Source organism: Coptis chinensis, chromosome 1 (genome assembly GCF_015680905.1).
Source record: "Coptis chinensis isolate HL-2020 chromosome 1, ASM1568090v1, whole genome shotgun sequence".
Lineage (NCBI taxonomy): Eukaryota > Viridiplantae > Streptophyta > Magnoliopsida > Ranunculales > Ranunculaceae > Coptis > Coptis chinensis.
In genome coordinates this window covers 70,672,478-70,681,551 of record NC_141456.1, presented here as the reverse complement: position 1 = coordinate 70,681,551, position 9,074 = coordinate 70,672,478, and positions in this window count along the sequence as shown.

Here is a 9,074-nt window from a genome sequence, read left to right as displayed (position 1 = left end):
CACTATAAAGAAGTCCTTGACATAATGAATGTGGGTAGTTTCTTAAGCAAAGGAGCTTCGGAGGCTTATAAATTTTTGGGGGAGGGGGGGGTAGTGATTACTCCCCGCTCCGCTAGTTCTTCTTCAACAGTTAAGGCTACCAGTATGTTTGAGGTTAAATCAGATCCTGAGCTTAAAACTCTAATTGAATCCCTCACAAAAAAGGTAGAGGCCATTTCTGTACAACAAAAGCCAATCCCCGTCATGAATGTAAATTCAAATCCATGTAGTTTCTGTTGGAGCCCTGAGCATCCCGACTCACACTATCCTATTGCCTATGAACAGACTTGTTCCATTAATAGTGAACCTAACGCCCCTTGGAGACAAAATCCCAACTTCGGTTGGAGAAATAACCAAAACGTCACACCTCAAGGGTACAATAACCAATATGTTAGGCCTACGCACAGCTTTAACCAAGCCCCACTACGACAAGGACAGGGTCAGGGGAATTTTAATAATTATAACAACCAAGTGCAACCTCGACAAGGTCAAGCACAAGGTCAAAGTAGTTATAATAATTATAATGCTAATAGAGGTATCGTTCGGATAAATAATAACTACGAAAATCCACCCATAAATAATTCACGTGAAATAGTTCCAATCCACCACCCGTGACTACTACACCCACACAACCGGATCGTCTTGACACCTTCATACAAGTGAGCCAAAAAACTTTTCCAAACCATGGCTCAATCTAACCAACAGCTTCTACAATCCGTTAATAATTTAACCCAACAGTTGGCTCAAAATAAAGCCCAACCCAAAAGGTGTGTTTCCAAGTCACGAAACACCTAATCCTAAAATAACAAATACAGCCTTTGAGGTAACCAATAATACTAGTAACGAAAGTATGAAAATGTAGGTGAGCTAAAGGCCATCACCACTCTCCGCTCGGCAGAGTGGTTGATAACAAAGTAACTATGCCTATAGTTACCCCACCAATAGTCCCTACACCTGCTATATTACTAGATACCCCTAATAGAAACCTAAGAGCCTACCACTTTGTAGAGGTACCGGTTACAACACAACCTAAGAAACAGAAGCCACGGTTAAACACCCGGGTAATACCATTGCTAAATATAAACGAAAACCGCCCGTTTCCACAAAAATTAGCCGTGTTAACTAGGAATACAAATTACGAGGAGATTAGGGATGTTTTTAAGAATCTAACTATAAACCTTCCCTTCCTCGATGTTATAAAAAAGCTACGACACCATGCTAAGTTTCTTAAGGAATTGTGTACTACTAGGCGTAAGACCAATATACCAAAAAGACTTTTTTACGTAACAATTCCCAACTCTATCGAACATAATGGAATTGTTAAGTACAAGGACCCCGGTCGATCCTCTTGTCATAATGCACCTTAGGAGATTCCTATACGACGATCGCGTTATTAGACTTGGGGGCTAGTGTAAACTTACTCCCGTTTTATTTGTATAGACAAATAGGTCTAGACGAGATGCAACCCACTAAAATGACGTTGCAATTAGCTGATCGGTCTATTAAGTATCATAAGGGTGTCGTCGAAAATGTTACGTAAAAATTCAGGATTTTTACTATCCGGCTGATTTTGTCATCCTCGATACAGAAGTCGTTAACGACTCTGTCCCGATCATCTTAGGGCGACCTTTTCTGGCAACTGCCAATGCACTCATTAATTGCCGCGATGGTTTAATGTCCATGTCTTTTGGCCATCTTGCTGTTGAAGTCAATGTTTTTAAAACAAAGACACAGTTACCCGATTCGTCTATGGATGGAGAGGTTAGCATGATCGAGAGCTTTGTTCGAGATTATTTCAACAACACGTTCCCTGATAATCATATGCCCAAATTTCTTTCCTTTGGAAGATCAGACTCCAACATTTCCATTCCTACACTAGTCGATACACATATTACGGATGAGGAGGAGATAGATGATTTTCTCAAAGATATAGAGGACTATCATAGTAACGTGGATATGACTAATCTAGATGAGCAATTCGATGAGTTTCTTAGAGCAGGTGATGATTCACCCTATCAAGAACTACTTTGCACAACATCCACCTCGACTCCCCTCCTTCCGCCCTTTCAAAGGAATCTCGAGTTTGCACTCGATCCTGTTGTTTCTTCGGTGCTTCATAATTTTTTAAATTCACCTAGTAAACAAATACTTCAGAAGACAAAAGCGTGTGACACCTTCATTTTTACACTTGAGACAGTCCCTACCTACACTATGAATTAGTTTTGTGCTAAACCCACATCCTCATTTTTTCCATGCTTTCCCTCTACAACTTATCCATATCCACCATATTCTTCACAACCATTCACTTTTCCACACTTATTTACTAGAACACCCACTCATTCAAAAAATGAAAAATAAGGTGCATGATAGGTTACATAATAGGGTTATCCGACTTCGCTTTCATTTCACTAGGTTGAGTCATAGGAAATCTTGGTGCTTGATTGTGTTTGGATATGTTTTCTGTGATATTTATTTATAGAATGATCCACAATTATTTCGGTTGTTGATATATGATAAACTGCATGTTCATACATACGTCTAGATAAAGTCTCGAGTATCTGACTATAAACGACTCAACTTTTATGTTTGGTGCATTTCCTTTCATTTCCATATATTGGTGAGTACACCATTAAAGTAACCGGGCCCTCCCTATGGAGTGTGTGGCTGTAAGTACCGGATCCTAAGTCCACGTTTAAACATAATTCACATTTTCCACTCTTGCATGTTTTCTCGGATTTCTTGAGTCATGTTTCTCTATGGGGTGAATTATGTCTTTATTGTTTATTGTTTTTACTTTTAAAATTAAAAAAAAATATATATATATATTAAAGACTAAGCATAGTAATCTAGGAAGTCTCGGGAATCTGACTTTAAAAGACCAATCGCTAAAACAAATTTTCTAAGCTTCGTTGTAAAAATTTGTTTGGGGTGGGGTGTTAAATTTTCCATACTAAATATTTATGTCCCATTAGAGTTGCTTAGGCCGTTTTATTGTATTACGATTCGGGTTGACATAATCCATAAATTTAGAGTTCAATTGTTCGCATAACGTACGTCATGCACACACTTCGAGGCATTTTCCACTATCTTATATGTCATCCACGGTCGGAATAGAGTGGTTTAAGGATCATTGGATTGGAAATTCTCTCCTGATCATTTCCATAACTCATTCAAAAAAATCGGACCGGTAACGAAGTGGCAATTTTGATTTGAAGTTTCGCGAAAAATCGAAAAAAATCTAAAATTTTGATTTGGGCTTGGGCCCAACTGCTTCACCGACGGCCAGAACCAGCAGACTTACCTTAGCCAACAGTCGCGATCTTCTTCTCCATCCATACCATTAACGCCAAGCTCCAAAACCTAAAAACAAAATCAAAATAAAAAGAAAACAAAAATTAAACCACGCCCAAAATCAAAAACCAACCCAAATCGACTCCAAACACCACCGACCACCATTACCACCAAATTACATAACCAAAAATCCACCAAAATATCAAATTTTGGTGCTGCCGCGCCACCACTCCACCACCACCACGGTTTGCATCAACCGGTCTATTAAAATCCCACCACCACATCACATTTAAACCCCCACTACATTCCAAACTTCCAATGGCTCAACAACGCCGAATTTTACCGGAGCAAGCTTTTCTTCTTCGCGACCACTTCGCTACCGTTCTCACGATGATGATTTAGATGATCGGTCGAGATGGAATAGCTTGTGGTACTCGACTGAAGCCTATTACCACGAGGATTTAGTCCGACGGTTCTACGATACGAGGGAGTTGGAAGGGACGAGGATTTTTGTTGTTGTGGCAAAGAGGAGGAAGGAGGTGACGACTGGTTTGTTGGCTGAGATTCTAGGCATTCCGCCTAGAATCCATCTGGATGTCAACCTGCAGGAGTCCCAACATAATGGGGTAGAGCCATTGATGCACGAGACAGTTATTGGAGGCGACTACAATGCGAGATCGCATTGTGTTCGACAGACTTCCCTTAGGACCAACCAGCTAGCTACAGCTCAGTGGATTGGTCGGATCATCCAGGGGAAGGGGAAGGTCAGCGACATCGGCCTGAACTGCCTCCACATCTTATGGATACTCCAGGAGCGGAAGTATGAGTTCTGCATCTTAGAGTTTTTACTGAGCTTGATTAGGGGAGTAGGGAAGTCTGTTGCCCCTCTCCCTATGTTGATAACAAAGATCATGCTGAAGTTGAGAGCAGCTCAGGCGACTGATCGGACATACATCAGCCTCCACCGTAACCCTCGCATCTATAAGGAGTGTGTCCAACGGGTTTGGAGATTGGCTGAGGATAGAGAAGAAGAAGAAGAGGATGGTGGAGCTGAGAATGAAGAGGAGGCTGGGGGAAATCAGGATGCCTCGGAGGATGAGGAGGACTTGACGTGTTTTCGAGGATGCCTTGGAGAGGTCTTTGGTCGATCTGAACGCGTGGCTGTGATCCATCGTGGCATCGCGTTAAATTCAACACTATCTGTGAAGACCTTCGACTCGACAGGCAACGATGCATCATAACCGAGCTCCGACGCAGAGAGAGGATGAGAGGTGGGAACAGATGAGGACCGAGCTAGAAGTTCAGCGCCAGTTCCGGGATGAGATGCTGACACGATTCCCACCTCACGGGGACTCTCCTTCTGAGGATACACCCTCGAGACCACGAGCACCGTCGCCCGAAAGGCGAATGGTGCTGGTGACCTAAATGCCATCACCACTCTCCACTCTGGAAAAGTGGTTGATAACAAAGTAACTATGCCTATAGTTACCCCATCAGTACTCCCTACACCGGATATCGAACTAGATACCAAAATAGAAACTCAAGAACCTACCACTGTAGAGGTACCAGTTAAACCACAACCTAAGAAACAGAAAGCCAAGGTTACACATCAAGTCGAGCCATACGCTAAATATAGAGCGAAACCACCGTTCCCTCAAAAATTAGCCATGCTAACCAGGGATACCAACTTCGAGGATATTAGGAACGTTTTCAAAAATCTAACGATAAACCTTCCTTTTCTCGAAGCTGTTAAAAAGCTACGTAATCACGCTAAGTTTCTAAAAGAGTTGTGCACTACTAGGCGTAAGACCAACATACCTAAAGACGCCTTTTTAACTGAACAATTCCCAACTTTATCCGGAAATAATGGAATTGTTAAGTACAAGGACCACGGTCAGATCCTATCAGAAAATGCACCTTAGGAGATTCCCACACAACGACGGCTTTATTAGACACGGGGCGTGTTAACTTACTCCCGTATTACTTGTATAAACAAATAGGTCTATAGGAAATGCAACCTACAAAAATAACGTTGCAATTAGCGGACAGGTCTATTAAGTATCCTAAGGGTGTAGTGGAAAACGTGCTTGTTAAGGTTCAGGATTTCTACTATCCTGCGGATTTTGTTATCCTCGATATATAAGTCGCTAATGACTCTGTACCGATCATCTTAGGGCGCCCCTTTTTAGCAACTGCCAACACACTTATTAATTGCCGCGATGGTAAGATGTCCTTATCTTTTGGCCATCTCACAGTTGAGGTAAATGTTTTTAAAATGATGAAACAGTTACCAGATTCGTCTATAGATAGGGAGGTTAGCATGATCGAGAGCTTAGCTCAAGATTATTTTAACAACACGTTTCCTGAAAACAATATGTACAAATTCCTTTCTTTTGGAAAGTCAGATTTTGTAAATGACTCCTACTTAGAGGAAGTCAACACCATCCTTGAGTCCACACCAATTGTAGACACTTCGGTTGCTCCACATATTGAGTATGAAGACTTCCTAGCTAAGCAAGTATTCATTATGCAAAATGAGGACCCCGACGAAACATCTATTGATTTTCCTTCCATCCCAGTGCTTAAACCCCTTCCCCCAGAGTTAAAATATATTCAACTCGATCCGGATGGTAGTCATTCGGTAATTATATCTTCTCTGTTATCTAAGGTTGAAGTGACACGCTTAATCCGGGTGATTAGGGAACATCGGTCTGCGATTGGTTGGTCCCTAGCTGACATTAAGGGAATTGACCCTAATGTTTGCACTCATCGTATCCATTTGGAGGATAACGCGAAGACTTCTCACGAACCTCAGCGTCGCTTGAACCCTGCCATGAAAGAGGTGGTTAGGGAAGAAGTCTTACGATTACTCGATGCGGGTATCATATACCCAATCTCTGATAGTGAATGGGTCAGCCCCATTCATGTAGTTCCTAAGAAATCAGGAGTTACCATGGTTCGTAACGGAAAAGGTGACTATGTTGTCACACAAGGTCCTATGAAATGGAGGATCTGTATTGATTACAGACGTTTAAATGCTATGACACGAAAGGATCACTTTCCTTTACCTTTTATAGATCAAATGCTCGAACGCCTAGCTGGTCATGCTTTTTATTGTTTTCTGGATGGCTACTCAGGCTATTTTCAGATTATTATTGATATTGATGACCAAGAAAAGACTACCTTCACATGTCCCTTTGGAACGTATGCCTATAAACGAATGCCTTTTGGCCTTTGTAATGCTCCTCGAACCTTCCAGCGGTGTATGCTTCATATATTTAGTGACATGGTAGAGCGCTTTATGGAAGTTTTCATGGATGATTTTTCTATCTATGGAGACTCCTTCACGATTTTTGTCTAACCCGCCTAAAGGTTTTGACAAGGTGTGAAGAAAAGAGCCTCGTTTTAAACTGGGAAAAGTGTCATTTCATGGTGAAAAAGGGCATAGTACTAGGTCACATTGTATCTAGTGATGGCATCGAAGTAGATAAGGCCAAACTAGATAAGATAGCGACTCTGCCTAAACCACGGACTGTCCGTGATATTAGAGCCTTTCTAGGCCATGCAGGTTTTTATAGGCGATTTATTAAAGACTTCTCGAAAATAGCTAGGCCTTTAACTAATCTGCTATTGAAAGATGCAATCTTTGATTTTAATTTTAATTGTAAGCAGGCTTTTGAAACTTTAAAAGCCGCCCTAACCTCTACACCAATTATACTGACCTCCGATTGGTCTAAACCTTTCGAACTCATGTGTGATGCTAGTGACTATGCAGGTTGGTGCGAGTCTTGGGACAAAAACTAGATAATAAGTCCACTGTCATTTATTATGCTAGTAAAACATTAAACGATGCTCAACGAAATTATTCAACTACAGAAAAAAATTCTTAGCCGTCATTTACGCTTTAGATAAGTTTAGGCCCTTATTTGGTTGGTTCTAAAACTTTAGTTTACACGGACCATGCAGCCCTTTAAGTACCTTCTTGCAAAGAAGGATTCTAAGCGAGATTAATCCGATGGATCCTTCTCCGCAAGAGTTCACATTAGAAATAAAGGAAAAAGAGGGTCGAAAACGTAGTTGCCGACCACTTATCTAGACTCACAAACGACGATCAGACTGATTATGAGTCCATACCGGACTCTTTTCCTGATGAGCATCTGTATGCCATTTTTTCAGCACCATGGTATGCTGACATTATAAATTATCTAGCGGCTGATGTTATGCCTTATAATTGGTCAAGGAATGAACATAAAAAGTTTTTGGCCAGAGTTAAGTTATACTACTGGGATGAGCCCTACCTTTTTAAGTATTGTGCGGATCAGATTATTCGTCGTTGTATTCCCCAGTGGGAATATAATGAAGTTCTATCGTTCTGCCATGACAAAGAGTGTGGTGGACATTTTAGTGGGATGAAAACAGCCGCTAAAGTTCTGCAATGTGGATTTTATTGGCCTACCCTTTTTAAGGATGCCCAAGTGCATTGCAAGACGTGTATACGTTGCCAACAACTTGGGCGAATTACGAAACGTAATATGATGCCATTAAATCCAATCTTGATCGTAGAAATTTTCGACATTTGGGGCATTGATTTCATGGGTCCTCTCCCGGTTTCCCACGGTTTCATTTATATTCTAGTTGCCGTGGACTACGTGTCTAAATGGATAGAGGCCCTAGCTTGCCGTAGCAATGACCATAAGACCGTTGTATTTTTTATTAAAGAATATATTTTCTGTCGGTTTGGCATTCCTAAAGGCATCATTAGTGAAGGTGGAACACATTTTTGCAACAGAGTTGTTGCATCCCTAGTGAAAAAGTATGGAGTTACACACAAAGTAGCAACTCCTTATCATCCACAAACTAGCGGACAAGTAGAAGTTTCTAATAGGGAAATCAAAAAGATTTTAGAAACAACTGTAAACCCTGATAGGAAAGATTGGTCAAAGTGTCTATCGGATGCCTTATGGGCGTATAGAACTGCTTTCAAAACTCCTATAGGTATGTCTCCCTTTAGACTTGTTTTTGGGAAACCATGTCATTTGCCCGTTGAATTAGAGCACCGTGCTCTGTGGGCTATAAAAAGCCTTAACTTTAATATTGAGGAGGCAGGTGTCAAATGCAAGTTGCAATTGAATGAGCTTGAAGAAATCCGTAGCGATTCGTACGATCTCGCGAAGGATTATAAAGCTAACATGAAACGTGTTCATGATAAGCATATCTTGCGCAAAGAGTTTGTGGTTGGTCAAAAGGTTTTGCTTTACAACTCCCGTCTACATGTTTTCCCAGGCAAACTAAAAACCCGTTGGTCTGGCCCTTTTCTAGTTACTGAAGTCACCCCTTACGGGGCAATCACCTTGGTAAATCCAAATGACAACAGTACCTTTCAAGTTAATGGTCAACGGTTAAAACATTTTCACGAACTTCTGTCCCCTGATGTAGAGGAAGTCCTTTTACAAGACCCTGTCTATGAGGACTGACCCTTGTCATTTGGTGTACTTACTTTCATTTCCATATACTGATAAGTACACCATTCAGGTAACCGGGCCCTCCCTATGGAGTGTGTGGCTATAAGTACCGGATCCTAAGTCCACAGTTCACATAATTCACGTTTTCCACTTTTGCATGTTTTCTCGATTTTTGAGTCATGTTCCTCTATGGAGTGAATTATGTATTTATTGTTTTTCGTGTTTCTTATAATAAACAAATTAAAATTAAATTAAAATTCTTAAAATCATAGAAATAGCAAT